This window comes from Populus trichocarpa, unplaced genomic scaffold, assembly GCF_000002775.5.
Source record: "Populus trichocarpa isolate Nisqually-1 unplaced genomic scaffold, P.trichocarpa_v4.1 scaffold_25, whole genome shotgun sequence".
Taxonomy (NCBI): domain Eukaryota; kingdom Viridiplantae; phylum Streptophyta; class Magnoliopsida; order Malpighiales; family Salicaceae; genus Populus; species Populus trichocarpa.
The window spans coordinates 582,206-606,155 of record NW_026291139.1 but is presented as its reverse complement, the minus strand read 5'-3'; the positions used below and the strand labels follow the sequence as shown (position 1 = coordinate 606,155).

The 23,950-nt window shown below is 35.4% G+C and overlaps 1 long non-coding RNA gene and 1 pseudogene across 1 annotated transcript; one reads left to right on the top strand and one right to left on the bottom strand.

Moving 5' to 3' along the window:
• Positions 1 to 6,219: 6,219 nt before the first annotated feature.
• LOC127904816 (uncharacterized) lies at positions 6,220 to 9,996 on the bottom strand. Its single transcript, XR_008058250.1, has 3 exons — positions 9,614 to 9,996; positions 8,284 to 8,339; positions 6,220 to 6,429 (listed from the first exon to the last, which is right to left on the bottom strand). It is a non-coding gene; the product is annotated as an uncharacterized LOC127904816 (long non-coding RNA).
• Positions 9,997 to 13,146: 3,150 nt separating this feature from the next.
• LOC7484079 (probable disease resistance protein At4g27220) lies at positions 13,147 to 19,326 on the top strand (annotated as a pseudogene).
• Positions 19,327 to 23,950: the final 4,624 nt, after the last annotated feature.

Genomic DNA, 23,950 nt, shown 5'->3' with positions numbered 1-23,950 from the left:
TTATATTATTTTCTTGCATGTCTCCTGAAATTATCATTGGTTCTGTATGGAAATGAAAATTGAAAAATTGATTTTGTTAAACCAGTGTTGTACTTGGTTGGACTAGTTGTGTCTTCATAATGAGTTCCATGTTTGTATTATTGTGTCTGCACGCATCCAGTTGATATTGGGCTGCTTATTGGGGAGATTTGGAACAAGCTTATTGCCTAACCAACTCCGAATGTTATACATGTGTTAATGGAATTTATTGTTGGTGAAGATCATACGTGCATAGTGAAAATTCTGAAGTGATTCTTTCCTTTAACATTGGCTACGTGCGTACTGAAATGTTCCTAGAGATACAAGTACCAGAGTATACTAAGCCAGCTTGTGACAGACTTGCATTATACCGTTTGTCCATTGCTTTGTTTACTCTCTACGAGATGTACAAGTTTCTTGATAATATGGTTATTGAATGAGAATGAGGTGTTGAACCAAGAAACTCACTGTTAAGCCTCTTACAGGAAGCAAGACTCCATGCACACATTGGAAGAATAATAAGCTTGTGCTGGAATCTGACAATGATAAACTCATCTTCTTTGACCTCAGTACACGAGAGAAAACGGAATCTATTTTTACAAGGAGAGCCTAGTTCAATTGACCCTTTCATTCAAGGATAATAATTAAAGGGTAGTTGCAATATGAAGAAGCTAAAACGGCAGCCAAGAGTAGGAAGGTGATGAACATACATGAAAGAAATTATGGAAAAATAATTGAGTGGGATGAATAATCTAATAATTGGGAATTAAATTTCAGTCTGTATCCCTTTAGTTATCATTAATAGGGAGTTGGAGGAAGGATTTTGGATCATGTTTTCAAGTTTCTATATATACACATGTCAATGAAATACAAACACTCTTATTTAAGTAAATTTCTTATATATATTATGCAGTGTATCCTCTTCTTTTTATCAATGAGAATTCATTTATAAAATGAAATGCATTTGGCTATTGAACCGTAAAAACAGATGATAAAGTCATAAAATAACCAAATCCTGTTCCATGTTGCCTTTTCTATGCCTGTTTAGTTGCTATCCTGTTCTCTGCTGCACTTCACCCTTGTCAGAAAAGAGAACGAAGGGCGTGTTTTTTTTTTTTCTTTTTAACGAGAAAAAGATAATTACTAGTAAAGCTATTTAACTCCTTTCTTGCTTTCGAAGTAAATACTAGTCAATACGATTTCGCTCTAGGACAAATTATGTGGTCGTAATTGTATATCATGAGATCTTACAAATCTAATTAGTTTAGAAATACAGTTTTAAGGTTGAATAATTGATTAATTAATCAGTCATAATAATTTTATTTATTTTTTCTAGTCAAGCTGACTTGCAAAAGATCTTTTTTAGTGGAGGTGAAGACTCTCTGATGCTTAAATAAATATCTTTTAAAGAGAAAAAATACAATAATATTCTAGAGAAATATACTCTAAAAATATATATGTAGTAGAGAATAAAAATTGTGAATCTTAGTTCTGAAGGTCTCATGGTGTATTTATAGCCCATGAGTCTTGTCATTTTGTGAAGAGGAGGGTCTTTAGTATAATTACCTTGATAGCATTTAATAAGGATAAATATCCCTTACATCTGTATTAATGTTTGATGAGAATATGGTGGGTCCTTGAAAGACTTTTATACACCTAAAAGGTGTAATTTTACTCTGATAGTATTTAATAAAAAATAAATATCTCTTACGTCTATACTAATGTTCGATGGGAATATGGTGGGTCTTTAGAGGATTTTTATACACATAAAAAGTATAGGGAGATTAGGGTTCAAGATTCTAAATGTAGCTAAACCCATGAATGCTAAGTTATTCCCCGAGAGTAGACCTAAGGGAGGATGGTCATTCCCTTGGATGTGCTAAGGAAGAATGATAATTCCTTTGGGCTTGCCTAAGGAAAGATAGTTGTTACATTGGATTAGCTAACTACCAAGTCCAAGTGTTTTGGGTCTTACATGTTTACGAGTCCTACGTTGTCTTGGACGTCCCGAACTGCCAAGTCCAAGAGCCTTAAGTCTAGCATGCTTGTCAGACCCATGTTATCTTGGATTTGGGTCTGGCATGTTTGTTAGACCTATCTTACCTTGGACTTAGATGATTGTTAAGTCCAAGTGCTTTGAGTTTGATATTTTTTTCAAACCCATATTATCTCGTTTCCTTGGACATGACAAGAGAGGATGGTCATTCTCTTGGGTGTTCATAGGAAGGATGGGTGTTCATAGAAGCATGCCAGGGGCTTCGCTTACTGCCAACCCTAGTGTGTCCAGGGCTTAGCTTACTGCTAACCTTAGTGGACCCGGGGCTTGGCACAGTACCAAGCCCAAAAACATTTGGGTTTTGGCTGGCATCATACCCAATGTGTTGGGACTTGGCACATTGTCAAGCTCACTCACGACTGGGTCTGGCTAGTGCCACATTAAGCGTTCTCGGGGCTCTCGGAAGATGCTCATTCCCTTGGACATGCCCAAGAAAGGAGGGTTATAAAGGTTTTTTAGGCCCAATAAAATAGGTTTATCAATAGCCCCTTAAGTCTTTGTGATATTGATATGCAAAGATTTGTAAAAATACTTGGTTACCATGACGAGTTCATTGAATTTTTATCGTGTGAAAAAAGGTGGTGGAAACCTTGGGTGATTTACTAGAGAGCCTATGTGGAGGTGCATAAAGGAAATCATACTTCAAAAATTTCCCTGAAGGGTTGGTGAAAAACATGGGGAAGAAGCTTGTACTTTGAAATATTTCTAAGTGAAGGGGACCCATCAGAGAAAATCAACTCACTTTGGAGAAATTCCTATCTCCAAACTCATTAAGCGTGACGACCATACTTAGAGAATTTATAAGTGACTAGTGGGAACCCAAAAAGGGTGAACATATGCTTATAAATTTCTGAGTGATTATAAGTTCTTTGGAGAGTAAGAGCTTGCAACTTTCCCAACATTGTCATGGGGCTTAAGAGCCCCTAACTAAGAGTGGTGTTTACATGATATTATGATTTGCACTAGGGAAACCAAGTCCATCCCTTGGAGATTGGTGCATATAGCATTAGGAAGACTACATCCATCCCTTGGAGATTGATGCATCTAATATTAAGGAGCCTACGTTCATCCTTTGGAGAGTGGTGTGTACAACACTAAGAAGATCATATATATCCCTTGAAGAGTAATGCATACAACACTAGGGAGACCGTGTTTATCCCTTGAAGAGTGGTGTATATAGCACTGGGGAGACCGTGTCTATCCCTTGAAGAGTGATGCATATAGCACTAAGAATATCACATCTATTTATTGGAGAGTTGTGCATATAGCATTGGGAATATCACATCTATCCTTTGAAGATTGATGCATATAGCACTAGAAAGACTGCATCCATCCCTTGGAGATTGATGCATATAGCACTGGAGAGATCACATATATCCCTTGAAGAGTGGTGCATATAGCACTAGGGAAATCACACCTATCCCTTGAAGATTGATGCATATAGTATCGGGAAGATCACATCCATCCCTTGGAGATTGATGAAGCTATCGCTTTTAGGGATCACCTAGAGAAAATGAAAAGTTATTTTGAATAAATCATTCATATTTAAGAAATTTATATTCTTATCAAGGATTATACATACTGAGGTGACCTGAGTGATATGTATGGGAGATGCTGTTAGGAGAAAACATATCATGGAGGTGGCATTAAGATGTTGGCTTTGGATACCTTAATTTTTTACAACATATATTGGTTAAAAAAAGAAAAAAGAATAAAAATGAATGAAGAATAATTTTAAGTTTGGGTTAAGACAACACAAATTGGAAGTTTTGAAGACTAATCAAGATGAAATTATAAATTTAGGAGTCAATTTTGGTAGAAATTGAAAGAATTCATAAGTTTGGGGGCTTAATTAAACTTTTAATAAGTTTAATTAATGAAATTATGAGCTTAATTGAAAAATTGATAAGTTTGGGAAATTAATTAAGCTTCGAATTAGTTTAATTAATGAAATTAAGGGCTTAATTGAAGAAATATAAAAATTCAGGGCTGATTGGGGTCAAAATTGCAAGAAATTAAAGTCTAATGACCAAAGTAAATAAGGGGGCATTATAGGGGGGTTAAGTGATTTTTCTAGAGGTAATTTTGAAAGAATTAAAAGTTGAAGGGTCAATTAAGAACTGAATTGATTAAATTAGAAACTAATAACCATTTTGTAAATGGCACCAAAATGTAGGGGTCCAATTGCAATTTATCCAGGGGCGAAATTAAAAAAAAGAAGTTTCCATGAATGAAGGCTTCATTGCAAGATGACAGAATTTCAGTAGTTGAATTGAAGAATGACCGCCTCAGCCCAAAACGACGTCGTTTCACATTTCTTGTTTCTTCATCTTCTTTCTTTGGAAACAGAGAAAGCCACCTACAAAAAAAAAAAAAAGAGGAAATGTTGCTCGCCTATACTATATCAGTTCAATCCGGGCAAAATAGAGACCAAATGGTCTCCCACAAATCCCAAGTCAATCATGCCTCCCTCAACCCACGACACGCCTTTAAAGTCTGTATCAAAACTCATCACCAATAGTCTAACCGTGGAAGGATTATTGGTGTCCGAGTCCCTACAAGAAACTAACACCCCAACAAAACTTATCCTTCTCCCAGGAAGGAAGAGGTGTACTAAAAGACCACCTCGCGGTTGGCCCTATAAAAAACCAGTGAAGGACCGTGTAACGGCCTGGCCCAACGTGTTGTATATTGTCCGCTTTGGGCCTCCCAGTCCATCCAATTCCAAGGTTTCCACCCAGGTTCCCCTCACAGTTTTGTTCTTGGTAGCCACGCATAGCCCCAAAACGCGTACAACATGTTAGCAACCAGCACCACTTATAAGGCCTTGACTCTAGACGCTCGCTTCCGATGTGGGATCTTACAATCCCCCCACCTTAAGATGAGTCGTCCTCGGCTCTAATACTAAATGTAACGGCCTGGCCCAACATGCTATATATTGTCCGCTTTGGGCCTCCCAGTCCACCCAATTCCAGGGCTTCCACCTAGGTCCCCCTCACAGTTTTATTCTTGGTAGTCATGCATGACCCCAAAACGCGTACAACATGTTAGCAACCAACACCACTTATAAGGCCCTGGCTCTGGACACTCGCTTCCGATGTGGGATCTTACAGACCGTGCCCGAAGGGGGGAAAACAGAGAAAAGAGAGGAGAGAAACTAAGAGAAAAAAAAAGCACAAAGCAAGAGAAAGATGAGAGAAGGAGAAAGCAAAAAAAAAAAAAAGAAGAAGTAGGAGTAGAAGGGCGTCATCCAGAGCCAATGTTGTTCCCGGTCTTCGCCTCCAGCAACGCCTACAAACCAAGTAAGTTTTTCGTTCCCTCCCCTTCCATTTTTAATTACATGTGCATTGTGCAATGTATGCATGAATAATTAATGCATGCATGTTGTTTCAGCTAACCGGGTCACTGGCTTGGGTCTAGCGCAGCTCGTACTATGAAATGCGAATCTGATATGCAATCAATCTTTCTTTTTTTTTCTTTTCTAAAAATGGATAATAGTAATAATAAATAAATAAAATGGTTTTCTTTTCTTTTAATCCAAATTTTACGGATTTATTCATTGGTGTCAGAGTCAGGAATATCGTACCTTTTGGGTTACGTGATATTTATTAACGCTAGAGTCAGAAATATTCATAGGCAAATATTCACCGACACTAGAGTCGTGAATATTATAAGAAGACCATAAAAATAGAATAAAAACAAACTCTTAGCAATTTAAGACAAGACCAGCAATGCAGTCTGCTTTGGGTAGGAAGCTTAAGGGGTGATAATAACTTTTTTTTTTTGTAACTAATCCTGTACCATAGAATCTCTATTAACCAGTTAGGGTTTCTAGTGATCATAATACTAGGTACTCCTTAAACTAGACCTTTCCTGTAACAACCTCGATTCTCTACATTCTTTTTTTCGCGATACATTGGAAATTTTCAGGTAATTTTTTTTTTTGATATACAGGTTCCACCAAAATTTCGGCAGAGTCTCCCCTATACTGGGAGGTCCCAAGTTATCGACATATACCCTATTTACACTTTTAATATCTCACATCTCCTCATAACTCAATTACGACCCAATCGTCCTGGGTCTCAAACGAACTCATTATCATCAACACAACACATCTTATTCAATAACATTATATAATGTAGTCCAAATGAAAGATTCAATTTCAACTATAAACATGCATGGTTAAATAGGTACTTAGAGTTTCAACCATTAGATTAAAGACATACATTTAAATTTACGGATTGATATTACATCTCAAGTTTTAGGAGATAAGTCTTTTAATTTACAAATAATTTACATGGTCAAAAGCAAAAGACAACTAAACTAGTATCACTCTTGACACGACCTTGTTGGACCTGAAAATAGAAATTAACATGTACACATAATTATAAAAGATAGTAACAAACAATAACAATGGCAGACAATAATCTCTACGGAATTTTTTTATATATATAAAATTAGGCATAAACCTCTTTTACAACATATATTTTCCATCTATTACCAATATCCATCTATTATCATATCTCATTTGCCAATAATAATTCCATTTTAGAAATCTCAACACAACTCAACGGTTTGCGAACACTATCTCCTTATAAATCAATTCTCACTTAATTCCAAGATATTCCTCTCTTAGTATTATTAGCTTATCTCATTCTTTTGGAATAATTAATCCATATATTCCCTTTCTGAATCTGTTGCTAAAAGATAATTGCCGAAACTAATAAATCTCATTAGTATCATTAGTCTTCTAATATTGGGTTAGACTAATCAATTACATTCACATGCCAATATCAATACAACCGATTAGTATCATTAACTATTCCTTCCTTATAATAGTTAATCAAATCTTATTTATATTTGGTTTACCATCAAACTTGTCGATGTCAAGAACCCTTGACATCATTAGCCTCCTTACCTGGAGTAGCTAATCACACCAGAAATGGTTGTCGATACCAATGTGACCTATTGATATCATTAACTATTCTCGACCCGGAATAGTTAATCAATGTCATTTGATTCTTCCATTCGTACCGAACCCTTTTCATTTTTCTTATTAACATCATATGCATTGTAACCACGGTTGCCAAGTATCATTCGCACACAATCTTAGTTATCGACACTACGGTCACTAAGCATCCTTCACATAACTTTGGTCACCATCGTCACAGTGCTAAGTATCAATTTATGCCCTTAGCCACCGTCATTATGGTGTTAAGTATCATTGTAATGTATCTTTAGCCACCAACACTATGGTAACCAATTATCTATCAATTCCCCTCCAATCTCCAAGTCATTGTGTCTACCCAATAACCACATTAATTAATTTACTCAATATCTTAGTCATATATTAATTATTTTACTCATAACATTTAGAATTTACTACTTCTAACTTCAATCAATTAATTCATATAATCTCTTCAAAACTTAACTATCTGGCTAACTCATCTCGATTGCCAATAATTCTGGTAATTTCATATAATTACCCACACATTTGGTTAACCTTCCTCGGTTACCAATAAATCTAGTAATTCCATACGAATTACCCAGCCTCCAGCTAACCTCTTTTGTTAGCCAATCAATCCGGTAATTCCATACGAATTACCCCATATTCGGTTAACTTCCTCGTTAACCGATAAACCCGGTAATTCTCTTAATTACCCAAGAAATCTGGCTAAGCCATCCTGGTTGCCAAAATCAATCCGGTAATTCCATACGAATTACCTAGCATCCGGCTAACCTCTTTTGTTAGCCAATCAATCCGATAATTCCATACAAATTACCCCATATTCAGTTAACTTCCTCGTTAACCAATAAACCCGGTAACTCTTTTAATTACCCAAGAAATCTAGCTAACCCATCCTGGTTGCCAAAATCAATCCGGTAATTCCATACGAAGTACCCCATATTCGGTTAACTTCCTTGTTAACCAATAAACCTGGTAATTCTCTTAATTACCCAAGAAATCCGGCTAACCCATCTTGGTTGCCACAATCAATCCGGTAATTCCATTTGAATTACCCAGCACCCGGCCAACCTCTTTTGTTAGCCAAATAATTTCAGCACTTTCTCTTAACTTACCAATAATTCTCATTTGTAATAATCACTCAACTTATTCCTTTGTTTCATTCTTTTAACATCAATTAAACACACAACACAGATATTTAAGAAAAACTGATAATTACAAAATAAGGTGATGAATCACCTACCTAGAATAGGTGCACGTGCTTCCACTCCATGCAATTGTCCAGTCCCATAGCTTCCCCTGTACCACCAGGGATTTAATTTTTATCAACAATACAACCAACATCACATCTTCATTTAATTCTCATTCTCAAACCAATCACAAGGAATTTTCTTTAAGATCTCATACTCTTACCCATTTTCATGTTTATATTCATTCTTATAATTTTGTTGTCAAAACCATCACTCAACAGCAATTCCATGCAAAGATTAAAAATTATCTAATTCCGATCAATTTAGCTTAACCAACCCAGAACACTATTTAGTGTTTTAATCATAACTAAAGTTGTAAAACTCAGTTTTGGTCGTGATTTATCTCTATGAAAGGCTAAAACATAGAAATACAACTTTTATGTAAAAACCAACTCCAAATTATTTTGTTTTAAGGCTCAAAATCAACAATCACAATAGCTCCTCCTTTATAGCTAAAATTTTGGAAACGAGATTTTCATTCCTTGGAAATCCTTTTCAACTTCCAACTTATTTTCATGCAAAAACAACATCATCCAAGGTCATTTGGCATCATTAAATCACAAATTCAAACCAATTCTAAAGCAACACATTCAAACAATTTCTCTACCTCTACAATATAGCAAGATTAGACCAAAATAAGGAAACTCATTCCTTTTGGAATTTCTCCTATTATTATGATTAATACAACAAAATGATGAACCATTTATTTTCTTTCGCTTTCTCCTCGTGTTATTAAACATATGCAACAAACCTTAACAATTAATATTCTTAGATCATTATCACAACAATAATTTCACCCTACTAATTGGAATCCATGACAATCGTCATTAACTAATTAATTTGCCAAAAATACTTGTGGCTAGATTTAAATATGTTTTATTTTCTAAATTTCTTTCATTTCAATTTCTTCATGGTTCCACCCCATTTATATCCACACAACTAACAAGTTATCTTTCTATTCAATCAACATGTTCATATAGCAATGTTCCTTACTATTCTTACACAATAATTATTCTTCCCCTCATATAAAGAATACACAATTAATCTATAATAATACTAATAATAAGAACATATTTTATCATTACATCTTCCATAAAACCTACACCCACACAATTCTAATTTCATCAAAACATGTATTTAATCAAGTTTACTAAATTTTACCAAAACTAGCAATACATTCAAAAGGAAATAAGTCATCAACCTCTGATTATTGTTTTAAACCTAATGTTCAAACTACATATCATAGAGTTGTGCACAATATATCTCAAAATCATAATGATCCAATGGTTGGATCTCCCTAGATCTGAATAAAACCGAGTTAACCTGAAAATAGACGAGCTATTGTTCAATATGACCGACACCTTGCCAGAGAATGATTTTCCGATCTCCACCATCCCGATTGAAGGCAACATCTAGACGCACCACATATCCAAGAATGAGCATGATCTAACGGTGGATGGGAGAGAAATCAGCCGGCGACCAAAACTGTTCTGCAGAATTATTTCCTTTTGTTTTCTAGAAAAGTTCAGAGGATGATTTCTGTCAAATGGATTGTGTTCCTTCAAATCCCTCCGGTCAGTTAGTAGAGGAGTGTGAGAAGAACAATATAACAAAACCTCAGAATGATCCAACGGTGGATTCTAGAGATACCGGAGTATTATTGTTTCTTCCAAATTCTGCACCCCTCTCTATAACCGAATTCTCTATTGTCTCTCCCTTTTTTTTTCTTTTCTTTGAACTGGTGGCCTTTTTCTGTTTTAAATGCTCATTTTCCCCTAATTACAATTATGTCCCTCATTTATGCCTTTATGTATTTTATTTTATTTTTCATGTAAACTATCCGGTTTATTTCTGCTTGAATCGCTAGTCTTTACTGAACTCCGATTGGAATTGATCTTTAACCAAGATAGGAAAACATATTAATAGACTTCATGCAAAATTGCATCCCGATCCGATGATTGGATTGAGAGCTTTGCTTTCTAATGTAAAATTGGTCATTTAATGACTTTTCATAAACAATCTAGACTTTTCTTGTTCAATCTTCACATAAAATCATATCAATTGTCCTTCTAACCCTTTAAGGTCATTTTATTATTTTGGAATATATTCATTTTATAATTTTCACCTTTATTTATTTATCGGGCTTATTATCGTTTCAAAATAACATCACTAATTTTAATCGGTGCTTGCACCTCCAGTCCTACCCTTTTCATTGCATTATCCTTTATTATAATGTATTCTTTATTACCTTACTTATTTCCTAGAAATATTTTGTCATTTTTCTCATTATTTTATCCATCAAAACACGTTACCAGTTTCTCTATCCTTATGAATTCTAAATCAAAATTCATTTTATGAAGGTCATCTTTTCCATTATATATCATTATTTATCTATTATTTCTAATCTTGGTTTTCATCACTCATTGAAATATTACCACTTTCAGTCTTACGTTTACAGGAGGGTTTATGCATATGCATATTTAAATTATAAATTTTCAGGGTTTCACATTTCCCCTAAGAACAAGATGTCAGATATCTGTTCTTTTTCTATATAAAGTTTTTAAAGATTGTTGTGATGTTCGAGTGTGACAATAGCTGTCCAAAATCATATTCATGGAAAAGTAATTCTTAGGGAGTTGAGTGTTCAATATCCGTTTGGACAAAGGAGAAACTCTCCACTGATGGGGGCTATAAACATTCCTTAGGTATGCTCATGCATAGACTGTCTCCTAGCTCTTTGTCTGTCGGGCTTTTGGGAGGTCAGAAAGCTTTGTGTAGAATGGTGGTTAAGGTGATCGGTGTCCAACCCATAGTAACTAGGGGGAGTACATTCAGAGTATTTGCTTTGTGCATGGGTGTGACAATGACGAGAGTGATCTTTTGAGGAACTTTCATTAATGTTATTATGTCTTGTCTCCTCTAGGTAGTGCAATCGTCTATGAGCTCTTGGTACAGCTGGTGGCCCTTACACTAAGGTATTATATGTTTTGAGGGTGTTAACATTTATCGGGGTGGTAAAGTTTGATTTTGCCCTCGAGTTGTCAACACGGCCTAGGTGAGGAGTTACAATTGACTAGTGAGTTGTTGAAACTCTTAGTGGGTATGAGTGTCCACGACAATAAGTTGATTTGTCTCACATCCTAGCTGAGGTGGGCATTGGTTGTGTGCTATGAAATGACCTAGAAATACTAAAAACAAGTTTTAGAAAGAAACCAATGGCTTTTTGATTACTTTCCCATAGACGACACAACCGATGAGGTCCTAAAAATTCAACTAGCCTAGGAATAAGGCTCCCAAATTGGATAATCGGTTAATCATTTGGTCCTAGTAATCTCATTCATTCTCCCTAGCCAAGGTAACTTACAACTAGTACATGCAAAAGGTTTTCTTTAGTGGAGGTGGGGACTCTGCGATGCTTAAATAAGTATCTTTTTAGAGAGAGAAAAATATAATAATATTCTAGAGAAAGATACTCTGAAAATATATATATGCAGTATAGAATAAAGATCATAAAACCTTTGTTTTGAAGGTTTCATGGTGTATTTATAGCCCATGAGTTTTGTTCTTTTATGAAGAGGAGAACCTGCAGTGTAATTACCCTGATAGCATTTAATGAGAGATAAATATCTCTTACATTCGTATTAATGTTTCATGAGAATATGGTGGGTTCTTGAAGGACTTTTCTACACTTAAAAGTGTAATCTTACCTTGACAGCATTTAATAAATGATAAATATCTCTTACATTTATACTAAAGTTCGATGAGAATATGATAGGTCATTGAAGGACTTTTATACACCTAAAAGGTGTCGGGAGATTAGGGTCCAAGATGTCAAATGTAGCTAAGCCCATGAAGGCTAAGTTCTTCCTTGAGGGTAGACCCAAGGAAGGATGGTAATTCCCTTGGACGTGCCCAAGGATTGCCTGTTAAGTCAAAGTGTCTTGGGTCTGGCATGTTTGCTAGTCTTATGTTGTCTTAGACTTGACTTTCTACTGAGTCCAAATGCATTGGACTCAGTGGATTGCCAAGTCCAAGTGCCTCCATGTTACCTTGGACTTGATGGAATACCAAGTTCAAGTGTCTTGGGCCTGACATGTTTTTCCGACTCACGTTTCCTTAAACTTTGCTGAATGCCAAGTCCAAGTGTCTTGGGTCTGATATTTTTGTCAAACCCACATTACCTCATTCCCTTGGGCGTGTCAATGGGGGATAGTCATTCACTTGGGCATTTCAAGGGAGGATGCATATTTCCATGGGCGTGCCAAGGGCTTGGCTTCCTGCCAACCCTAATATGCTCAGAGCTTAGCACACTACCAATCCCAAAAGCATTTGAGTTTTGGCTGGCATCAGGCCTAGTATATCGGGGCTCAGTACATTGTCAAACCCAATGGCAACTAGGTTTGACTAACGTCAGACCCAACCCAACGTCCTTGACAATTTTTTTGTGAGGTAGTTTGGATCTTGAATGCATTTCAATAAATTGTTATAGTTGTTGAGCTTGGGACCTTGATAAGAGAGGAAAATAACACGAAGAAAGGTAATCCCTAGCTTTAATGCAGCAAATCTCCAATGTTCATAGCACACTGCCACTTGAAAGTCTGGGGGCTAAGATTTATTGAATTGTGTATAAGTGAAATTATATGGACAGTTATTCACAGAAAAATGAGAAGATTTTATCCATTTACCACGTGTAAATCTTACACTAATTAATAAAGGCAGTACGTAGTGATAATTGTCTACAGTATAATCTCTTAACATGTCAAAGGATGCCCATCTGAAATGAGGAATTGCAGTTTCTCTCTGTTTTTTTTTTTTTTTTTTTTTTGCTGCAGGTTCAAGAGAAAGGAATCAATGATATTAAAATAACAAAATCAAGAAAGGGACATCTGACCCTGACCCACTCTTTGACTAATCTTCACCATTCACCCATCTAAAAATACTTGCAATTTTTTTTTTGTGGTCTTAGTAGCAGTTGGCATTTGATGGAGTCCTTTCCTAGAACACCTTCTTGCAATTGTCTTTCAAGTATTTGAATTCTTCCGCTGCTCCATGTATCAGCTTCCTTTCCCTCACTAAGATTTGCAGCCTCCCCGCCTTTTCTATTCTTCAGATCATTTGCAGCGCCAGGTAAACTTTAACTACGTAATTTCCTTGCACAAACTTGTTTCGTATACTCCATTTTTGTACTTGTATTTTTGTGTCTTTTAATTACTGATCGTGACTACAATTCTTTCTTATGAACGAGTGCATGACAAGCATAATTTATTTTCACTTCATTTTTTATTGTAGAAATTAAAATAGCTTATTGAATAGGTGTCTTAATTACTCCTTCATTAAAATAGCCTAGTCCTGTTTCGGAGATTTATCTGATTGTCTTCCATGGAATGCACTCCTTATTTTATAATTGTCTCCGAATAAATGAATTTGTTGTTTTTCTCCTCTGCAGGGCCACTGAAGAGAAAGGAGAAAATGGTTCTCCCAAAAGGTCCATTTTGGGAGCATGTTGAAGATATGAATGGCGGTAGCATGAGGTGTAAGTTTTGTGGGCATTTATTTGCCAAGGACACTTCCATTTCGAGGATCAAATGTCATTTGTCAGGGATGAGAGGGCGTGGTGTTAAAATTTGTAAAGATGTTCCAGAAGAAGTTCAGGATGCAGCCCTAGCAACAATTGATGGACCTCCAGAAAAAACCCTTAAAACTGTAGCAGGCTCAAGCAATAACGAGGTCACCAATGCAATTGCAGCTTCTGCGCAAGAACAGAACAGTGAAGTGATACGTGTAGAAATGGCACAACAAGGAGAAGCTTTTTACCCTGGAACACTCGAAGATTGGATGGATAGCATCATTGATAACGAGATCGAGCTTGTGTTGGTAAGTAGTTCTCCTAAAGAGCTTCCGCGTGATGCTTTTGAGATTATATCTGGAACAGAACAAGTGCAGCATCTGGAGAGAGGTAGCTCTCATGAGAGGTCATCAATTAATCAAGCTGATCAGCCTCGAGGAGATTCATCCCAACCAACTGATCTATTGTGTCTTGGGCTTGGAAGATATTGTGATCAAATATATTTTCCACCAGTAAACAATGATGTGATTATGGATGATGTGAGAGTGAGAATAGAACCAGAGGAGGAGGATGTGGTGAACAATAGTGGAAGATTAGTGCAGCCTGGCACAGGAGCTAGCTCTTCTGAAGACCTTACATACAACACAAGTGAGACTAGAGGAGATCCATTACCCACCAACTCTACAACGTTAGTGGGTCGAGCATTTGTAGAGAATGGGAAAGTGATATGCTCCTGGTTATTGGATGATAAAGTCTCAATCATTGATATTTATGGGATGGGGGGAGTTGGTAAAACTGCAATGCTGAAACATATCTATAATGAGCTTCTACAAAGACCAAATATTTCTCAACATGTTTATTGGGTGATTGTGTCTCGCGATTTTAGCATTAAAAGATTGCAGCACAGTATCGCAAGACGTATAGGTTTAAAACATTTCAATGAAAAGGAGAGTTGCACAGAGCTGTCAAATTGTCAAAAGAACTAATGAAGAAACAAAAATGAATTTTCATTTTAGATGATTTGTGGAACTCCTTTAAGCTATATGAAGTGGGAATTCCTGTCCCGTTGAAAGGATGTAAGCTGATTATAACTACTCGATCAGAAAAGGTTTGTCATAAGATGGCTTGCCAGCACAAAATCAAAGTGAAGCCACTTTCTGACGAAGAAGCTTGGACTTTGTTCCCAGATAAATTTGGATATGACATACCACTTTCTTCAAAAGTGGAACGAATTGCAAAACACATCACCAGGGAGTGTGATTGTTTGCCGCTAGGAATTATAACAATGGCTAGATGCATGAAGGGGGTGGATGACACACACGAGTGGAAGAATGCTTTAGAGGACATGAGACAATCAAGAGTTGGACAAGATGACATGAAAAAGGTGTTCCGGACTCTGAGATTTAGTTATACCCGCCTAAGTGATTCAGCTTTGCAACGATGTTTTTTGTACTGAGCATTATTTCCTGAAAACTTTGTGATCCCTAAAGACTGTTTGATAGCTTATTTCATTGACGAGGGAGTGATAAAGGGGCAGAAGAGCAGGGAGGCAGAATTTGACAAAGGTCATTCGATGCTTAATAGACTTGAAAATGTCTGTTTATTAGAAATAATTAATGATGGTAGATGTGTCAAGATGCATGACTTGATTAGGGACATGGTAATCCAAATACTAGAAGAAAACTCTCAAGTCAAAGCAGGTGCACAACTGGAAGAATTACCGGATGCAGAGGAGTGGACAGAGAATCTTACAACAGTTTCACTAATGCATAACCAAATTGAAGAAATTCCTTTCTGCCATTCACCAAGGTGTCTGAATCTGTCAATCTTATTGCTATGTCATAATTACAGGTTGCGATTTGTGGCAGATTCATTTTCCAAGAAATTGCATGGGCTCAACGTCCTTGATCTGTCTCACACAAATATTGAAAAATTGCCTAATTCTGTCTCTGATTTGGTCAAACTCGCTTCATTGCTGCTCTCAAATTGTAAGAGGTTAAGGCATGTACCATCATTAAAAAATCTCGGGGAACTAAAGAGGTTAGATCTCTCTAGTACTCAGGCACTTAAAAAGATGCCTCAAGGCATGGAATTTCTATCCAACCTGAGGTGTCTTAGAATGAATGGATGTGGTAACAAGAAGTTTCCTGGTGGGATATTACCTAAAATCTCTCACTTGCAAGTCTTTGTGCTAGAGGTGGAGTTAATTTGTGTTCCAGTAACAGTTCAAGGAAAGGAAGTAGGATGCTTGAGGAAGTTGGGAACTTTGGAATGCCATTTTGAAGGTCACTCTGACTATGTGGAGTTTCTCAAATCTCGGGAGAAGAACCAAGCACTAAGCACATACAAAATTTTTGTAGGACGGTTCAAGGAGTACGATGTAAGAACATATTGTAGTAATAAGACAGTTGGGTTGGGTAATTTGAGTGTCAACAGAGATGGAGATTTTCAGGTTAGGTTCCCAAATGATATTCAAGAACTGATCATTGAAAAGTGTGATGATGCAACTAGTTTGTGTGATGTTTTCTCTCTAAAGAAGTGTTCAATTGAATTGGAGGTCATCTCCATTTTGAATTGCAATAGCATTGAGAGCTTGGTTTTATCTTCTTGGTTCTGCTCTGCTACACTTCCATCTCCATCGTATAACAGTATATTTTCTGGTCTTCAAAGGTTTAATTGTTCTGGTTGTAAGAGCATGAAGAAGTTATTCCCTCTTGTCTTGCTGCCAAGCCTCGTAAACCTGAAAGAGATTAGAGTTAAGCATTGTGAGAAAATGGAGAAGATAATAGGTGGAACGAGATCAGATGAAGAAGGGGTTATGGGTGAAAAAAGCAGCAACAACGAATTCAAACTCCCTAAGTTAAGAATTTTATACTTGTCTGACTTACCAGAATTGAAAAGCATTTGCAGGGCAGAATTGATCTGCGATTCTCTCAAAGTAATTGAAGTAATAAATTGTCAGAAGCTAAAGAGGATCCCAATTTGTCTTCCATTACTTGAAAATGGCCAGCCATCTCCTCCCCCTTCTCTTGAAAAAATCAAAGTACATCCAAAAGAATGGTGGAAGTCAATGGTGGAGTGGGAGCATCCCAACGCTAAGGATGTCCTGTGTCCCTTTGTAGAGTTTTCTCAAGTATGTTTTAATTCCTCTTTCTCTCTCAATCTCTTTGTCTACCTTTAATTTAATTTTAATGAATTAGCCTCGACCACAACCATTTAATGATTGATGTCTGCATATTATATTCCAGCCACAAGTAAGGAAGCAAGACGAAGACAAGTGAAACGTTTAGAGAGCAACAATTCTGGCCAATTCATCTACAAGGTTTTCTCAAGACCTTTACTCTCCTCGTCATTTTGTTGTTATCATCCCGACCTTGAAACTTCTTTTAGTTTATTTATTATTTATAGGAAAACTTTTAGTTTTTCTACTATATTCTTTGTCTTTTTAAAATGGGATTTTAAATTAGGATTCGATTGGCTATCTCTACAATGTTTGAATTTTTCTCTCTGGCTATCTCCTCCTCCTCTTTAAAAAAAAATGATTATTTATCCAAAAGAATGGTAGGATTGTCCGAAACTGATATGCTTGAAAATGGCCAGCCATCTCCTCCCCCTTCTCTTTGAAATATCTATATAAAACCAAAAAATGGTGGCAGACAGTAGAGGAGTGGAAGCATCCTGGTGCCAAGGATGCTAAGGTTGCCATGTATGATTCTTAATTATGCAGCATATGCTAAAACCATCATATTTCATGTAGATTTAGTGCTATGACAAATCTGATTTTTTTTTCTTCGTTTGGAGTTCATGAACTGGGAATGTGCTTACTGATTTTTCAGTAACCATTTTGAACTGTTCAGTGAAATGCCTATCAAATTTGATGTAAGCCCTCTCCACCTTCACTCATTCATTTCTTTTCTTTGTGGTGGTTAGTTTACATGCGAACCTGGTTTGTACAAGTACTCTTGTATCTCTGTTGTCTGTTTCCTTCAGCTTCTTGTTTGTACAAGTCTCCCCCCTTTCAGATGTTCTCCTTAAGGACACCATGGTATTTGATCTTCTGTTTTATATTTGTCTTTGTGCCCGATTCATTATTGGTACTAGATATGACCTTATTGTCTTCGCTTTTTTCAAGCCCTTTCTGTTGTATTGCTGGTCTTCATCATATACTTTTCTTCACGTGCCTTTATAACTGGTAAATTAGCTGTCATACAGTGCAGACCGATACGAATATGGCGATGGAGTTCCTGCAAAAATATTGCAAGGCAATTGAGCTAATCAGTAGAATGGGACCTATCTCAGTGGAGATGTATGCTTGGAGAAAAGTGAAGGCCAAGCTAAGCGGTAAGCTTATAACTCGCGACATGACCTTACTTTAACCGAAACCTTCATGTGTATTTTATCCTTCTAAACCATTTTTTCCTCTTATTTCTTATCATCCCTCTCCTTTTCTCCCTCTCTCCCATATATATTCAAATTTCTAAATGATTCCTGTGGTTCATTGTGAAGTGTGAACCATACCTAAGCTAACTGAATTTCGACTAGGAATCATTTGTTTGTGTGATTTATGCATGATTTGTTTTATGAAAAGGCATCCAAGTTTTCTTTCTGGAATTTCCTTTAAAGGGACTAAGAAAGTTCCTAACTACATGGTCTTGCTTTAAGATCAACTCTTAGTATACTTGTATCTAAAAGTGGTTCTGATGCATTCTCTTAACCTTCAGAATATGTAACAGCGGAGATGCGGGCATAGGACCAATACTATGGCACTCTCTCTCACTCTCTCCAAATTCAGTTTATACTCGCTGCTGAAGCTTACCATCGCAGGTTTGTTAGTATAGCTGCTTAAGAATGCTCAGATATTGCTTTCGAGCACCTTTTGCAGTGCATGTACATGCTGCTTGGAGTTGATTTTTCTTAAGCTGTTCTGTTTTCGACCAATCAAACGAGTAGAGATTGAACAAGTTCCTTGTGGGTTTTTGGCAGGTTGATGATGATAACATTGGAGCAATTGATTCAGTTCTTTGGCGCAACCGTGCTCTTGACTTTCTCATTCACTGACAAAGATGGTGATGACATGAGCATTGTTTATGTTCAGCAAGCCTGCAATATAATTGGCTTACAGAAATCCTGGCGAATTGCTGTGTTGATGACAATGGCAATGGAATAATCTGGAGAAGAACCATGAGAAGCAAAACTAATCCGGGAGATGCTTTAGCGTTGCTAGATCATTTGATTGATGATGGAATAATTGAAATATTGAAGGAATGAGAAGCAGGCAAGCAACGATTGACGAGGGCCACACAATGCATATTGGATTTGAAAACACCTACTTATTGCCTGTAGCCACGGAGCAGCTCTTTTGAGAGAAATAATAACAAAAAAAGAAAAAGGAGGGGGGTATTTGTGTATCAGGACACAAAACACTATTCCTTGTAACACTTTAATGATGAAATTACCCTTGGCCTTTAAACCTTTGAAGGCATCAAAGACAAAGTGATTTTAATTTTCACCGTTATATAATTATATTTTACAAATTATACGGGGCCAAAATTGGTTTTTTTATTGCACAATAAAATTATTAATTTAACCCCCACACAATTTAATACCTATTACTAAGAGCTTATAAGGGTTTTTTTTGTTATTTTACTTTGGTTTTATTATTAATTTGAAGGTTATTTGGTGGCATTATTGTAATTGATATATACAAATATTATTAAAATATCCTATTTGTGCGTGCTATGTAAGCCCCAGCATGGACTGCGCGCGTGGGCCTGTTTGGTTACCAAATACTATCTTCTGATCGCGACATTTGGAAGCTCTTGATGCCCCCTCACGATGAGGCAACGCGTGTACCAGAAGCGCCTCTAGTTTGGTATTGGTGGATGTTTTTCCACTCATTCTCTCTCTCATCCTCGAAATCAGTGCTAGCCCCTTTAAAAATTTCAGACCAACCCCTTTAATTTCTATTTCCTTCACATTTGGTTCATGTCCTTTTTATTACTATTTTTAAAATTTTGAATAAGTCATGAAATTACAATTATTTTTTTCAATTTCACCCCCAATTATTTTTTTAATCTTTCAAATTTGGTCCTTATTATTTTGATTATTATTTTTTTATTTTGAAGAAACTATAACATTAAAATTTTGTTTCAATTTCACCCCCTTTTTATTTTTTTAAAATCTTTCAAATTTAATCATCGTTCTTTTGATTGTTACTTATTCTGTTTGTGATTGTTTTTTAGACTTTTTCAAATTCATCCTCCATAAGTTTTTTTTTTCTATCAAATTTGATCCATATTTTTTTTCTATTTCCATCTTTTTTCCCTTTGGCATATTTCTATACTAATATTTTTTTCATGATTTTATCATTCAAAATTAAATTAGTTAGGAATTAGGCTTCTTCATTGAACCCAAGTCAAGGATTTCACGGGTAACGAGTTTAAAAAGTGTAGTCGAGTTGACTTGTTTTTTTTTCCTTTTTTTAAAGCTAGTTTTTTTATCTTTTTTAGAGTTTTGCTTTAGTTGTTTTACAGATTGCCTTATATGGGATTAGTGCGGGTTGACTTGTGTTTTTTTGATCTTTTGTTATATTGATTTATTCTAATTTCATCCTTCAACATTTAATTTATTTGAAATTGGTTTTCCTGCCTTTCTTCCCCTTTCCTTTATATTGGGTTATCTCGATTATGTGCCTGTGATCATAGGGTTTATGAGTTAACCTAAGTTGACTTATATTTTTTTCTATTGCTATGGGGTTAGTCTAGGTTCATGACCAGAGTCACCGGTTTCAAAGGTTGAAGCGAATTGACTTTTTTTTGGTCTTTTTTTTTTCTCAAATTGATTTATCTTAATTTTATCCTTCAATATTTGGTTAATTGAAAATTGATCCTTATACTTTGTTTTCCTTCCTTTTCTATTGGGTTATCTTAATCACATGCTCATGGTCGTAGGGTTCGTGGGTTAACCTGGGTTGACTCAGATTTTTTCCCATTGCTTTTTCAAATGAATCCTTTTTTTTTACCTTCAGCATTGAATTGTTTAATGCTTGAGCTTCATAATTTTATTTAATTTTCTATTTAAAATGGTTATCCTGATATCATGACTAGGTTAGAGATTTTACATCTAGACCTAAGTAGTTTTAGATCGAGTTTTTTTATACTTCTTTTAATTATACTTCTTTCTTAATTTTCTCTCTTCAACATTTTATTTGCTAGAGATTGAGATTCATCTTTTTTCTTTTCATTTTTTTTATGATGTTGTTATGTTCTCATTTGAATTATTAAGAATTGATTCTCAAGCTTTTTTATGCATTTTTTCTATGAGATTATTCAAATATTATGTTTGTAGTCGTAAAGTTTGCGAGTTAACCTGGTTTAACCAAGATATTATTTTTCAGTTTTGTCATTCAACATTGAGTTGTTTCATAATTCGAATAGGCTTAAAGAATGTTTTATTTTATTGTCAGTTTATTTCTTGTTGTTATATTTTTTAAAATTGTATTACTTAAATTACTAATTGAACTAATAAAACTCTTGGATTTTCTTCCTTAGCATTCTTTTCCATGCATGGGCTATACTGTTAAGAAATATATTTATTTTATTTTATTTTATTTATTAAGGGTAGAATAGTATTTTTTGTTTAGCCTATATATAATCTCTTTGTATTTAGGTTAAAATAATAACGTTAGAATTAAGTGAATAATGAAACTCTAGTCTCCTCCTCTCTTATGTTCTTATTTCTCTTCGTTTAATTTGAGCTGTTTAACATGGTATTAGAGCATGATTTTATAGAACGAGTCTTAATCTCAAATACAGCTTTGGAGGATCTAACTTGGTGTGATAGTTGTTTCATTTCTACAAATTTGGTTTTTCGTCTTCTCTTCAGTTTAACAATTTGGTATTTCATCTTCCCTTCAATTTCTGCAATTTAGTATTTGCATTTTATTTCTGTAAATTTGGTATTTCATCTTCCTTTCAGTTTCTGTAATTTAGTATTTGCGTTCTGTTTTTGCAATTTTTTTTTAGAGTAATTGTATAACTTCGAGAAGATAATTTTTTAGTTTATGCAATCTAGTATTTTGTTTTTTGCTTCTTTTGCATTGTAGTTTTCTTTATTTGTTGATTATGGCTATTGAAAGAGATGATTTGCTTTAGTACGTGAATGTAAGGTTGGATGGAAAGAACTATTTATATTGGAGTTATGTAATGAGAAATTTTCTTAAGAGTAAAAGATGTGGGGATATGTTAGAGGAACTTATGTAATACCTAGAAATACTAATGAGGGGTATGATGTCTTGATAGATGCATAAGAAGCAAACAATGCAAAGATTATTACTTGGATTAACAATTCTATAAAGCATGCCATAGGTACCTGGGAATACTGTTGGTTGTCATTGGATGTATAAGATTAAGACTAATTATGATGGGTCTATTGAGCGATACAAAGCTAGGTTGATTGCTAAAGGATACTCTCAACACTATGGTATGAATTATAAGGAGACATTTACCCTTGTTGCAAAAATAACTACTGCTCATACTCTTATTATTGTAGCTTCAGTTCGTCGATGGCATATCTCTCAACTTGATGTTAAAAATACCTTCTTGAATGGAGATCTTCAAGAAGAAGTTTATATAGTGCCCCCTCCTGGTGTTTTACATAACTCTGGGTATGTTTGTAAGCTCAAAAAAACGTTACATGTCTCAAACAAGCATCTCATGCTTGGTTTAAGAAATTTTTTATTGTGATCTCTTCTTCTCTTGGATTTGTTTATAGTAGTCATGATTCTGCTATTTTTATTAAGTTCAATTATGCAAGTCATATCATTTTATCTTTATATGTTAATGACATGATTATTATTAGTGATGTCGACATTGATTGTATTTAAGTTTTGAAGATAGAGTTGGCTAGATAGTTTGAAATGAAGAATTTAGGTTATCTTCAATATTTCTTAGATATTGAGGTAGCTTACTCACCTAGAGGTTACCTTCTTTCTCAGTCGAAATATGTTGCAAATATTCTTGAGCAGGCTAGACTTACTAATAATAAGACTATAGATACTCTCATTGAGGTTAACGCAAGATATTCTTCTTCTAATGGTTTACCTTTGTCAGGTTCTACTTTATACCGTACTATTATTAGGAGCTTGGTATATCTCATTATTACTCGTCCATATATTGCATATGTTGTTCATATTGTTAGTTAGTTTGTTTGTTGCTTCTCCTATTATTGTTCATTAGGCAGTTGTTCTTCGTATTTTACAATATTTTCGGGACATAGTCTTTCAAAGTCTTTTACTTCCATCTACCTCTTTCTTGGAGCTATGTGCATACTCTGATGTTAGTCATGACAATGATTACATATATCGCAAGTCTGTTACTGATTTCTGTATCTTTTTAGGTGATTCTCTTATTTCTTGGAAGAGCAAGAAATAATTTATTGTTTCTTAATCTTCAACCGAAGCAGAATATTGTGTTATAACATCTATTATCAAAGAGATTGTTTGGTTATGTTGGTTACTTGTGAATATGAGAGTCTCTCTTTCTCATCTTACTCCTATATATTGTGACAATTAGAGTTTTATTCAGATTGTTCAAAACTCAGTTTTTCATGAACGAACTAAACACATTGAGATCGATTGTCATTTTACTCGTCATCATCTCAAGTATGGCAACATTATTTCGCCTTTTGTTTCTTTTTCTTTGTAAATTATAGATTTCTTCACCAAGTCACATTCTATTTTTCGTTTTTGTTTTCTAGTTGGCAAATTCTCGATGTTTGGAATTTGTCACCGGATCCTCTACCAAAAGATAATCAAAGTGGAGCCTATTTCAAGCCAAGAAGCTTGGACTTTGTTCATGGACAAGCTTGGACATGACACATTACTTCCTCCAGAAGTGGAACAAATTGAAAAATTTGTGGCAAGGGAATGTGCTGGTTTACCTCTAGGAATTATAACAATGGCCGAAACCATGAGGGGAGTGGTTGACATATGCGAGTGGAGAAATGCATTGCATGAATTGAAAGAATCAAAAGTTAGGAAAGAAGATATGGAACCTAAGGTATTCTACATATTGAGATTTAGTTATACCCACCTA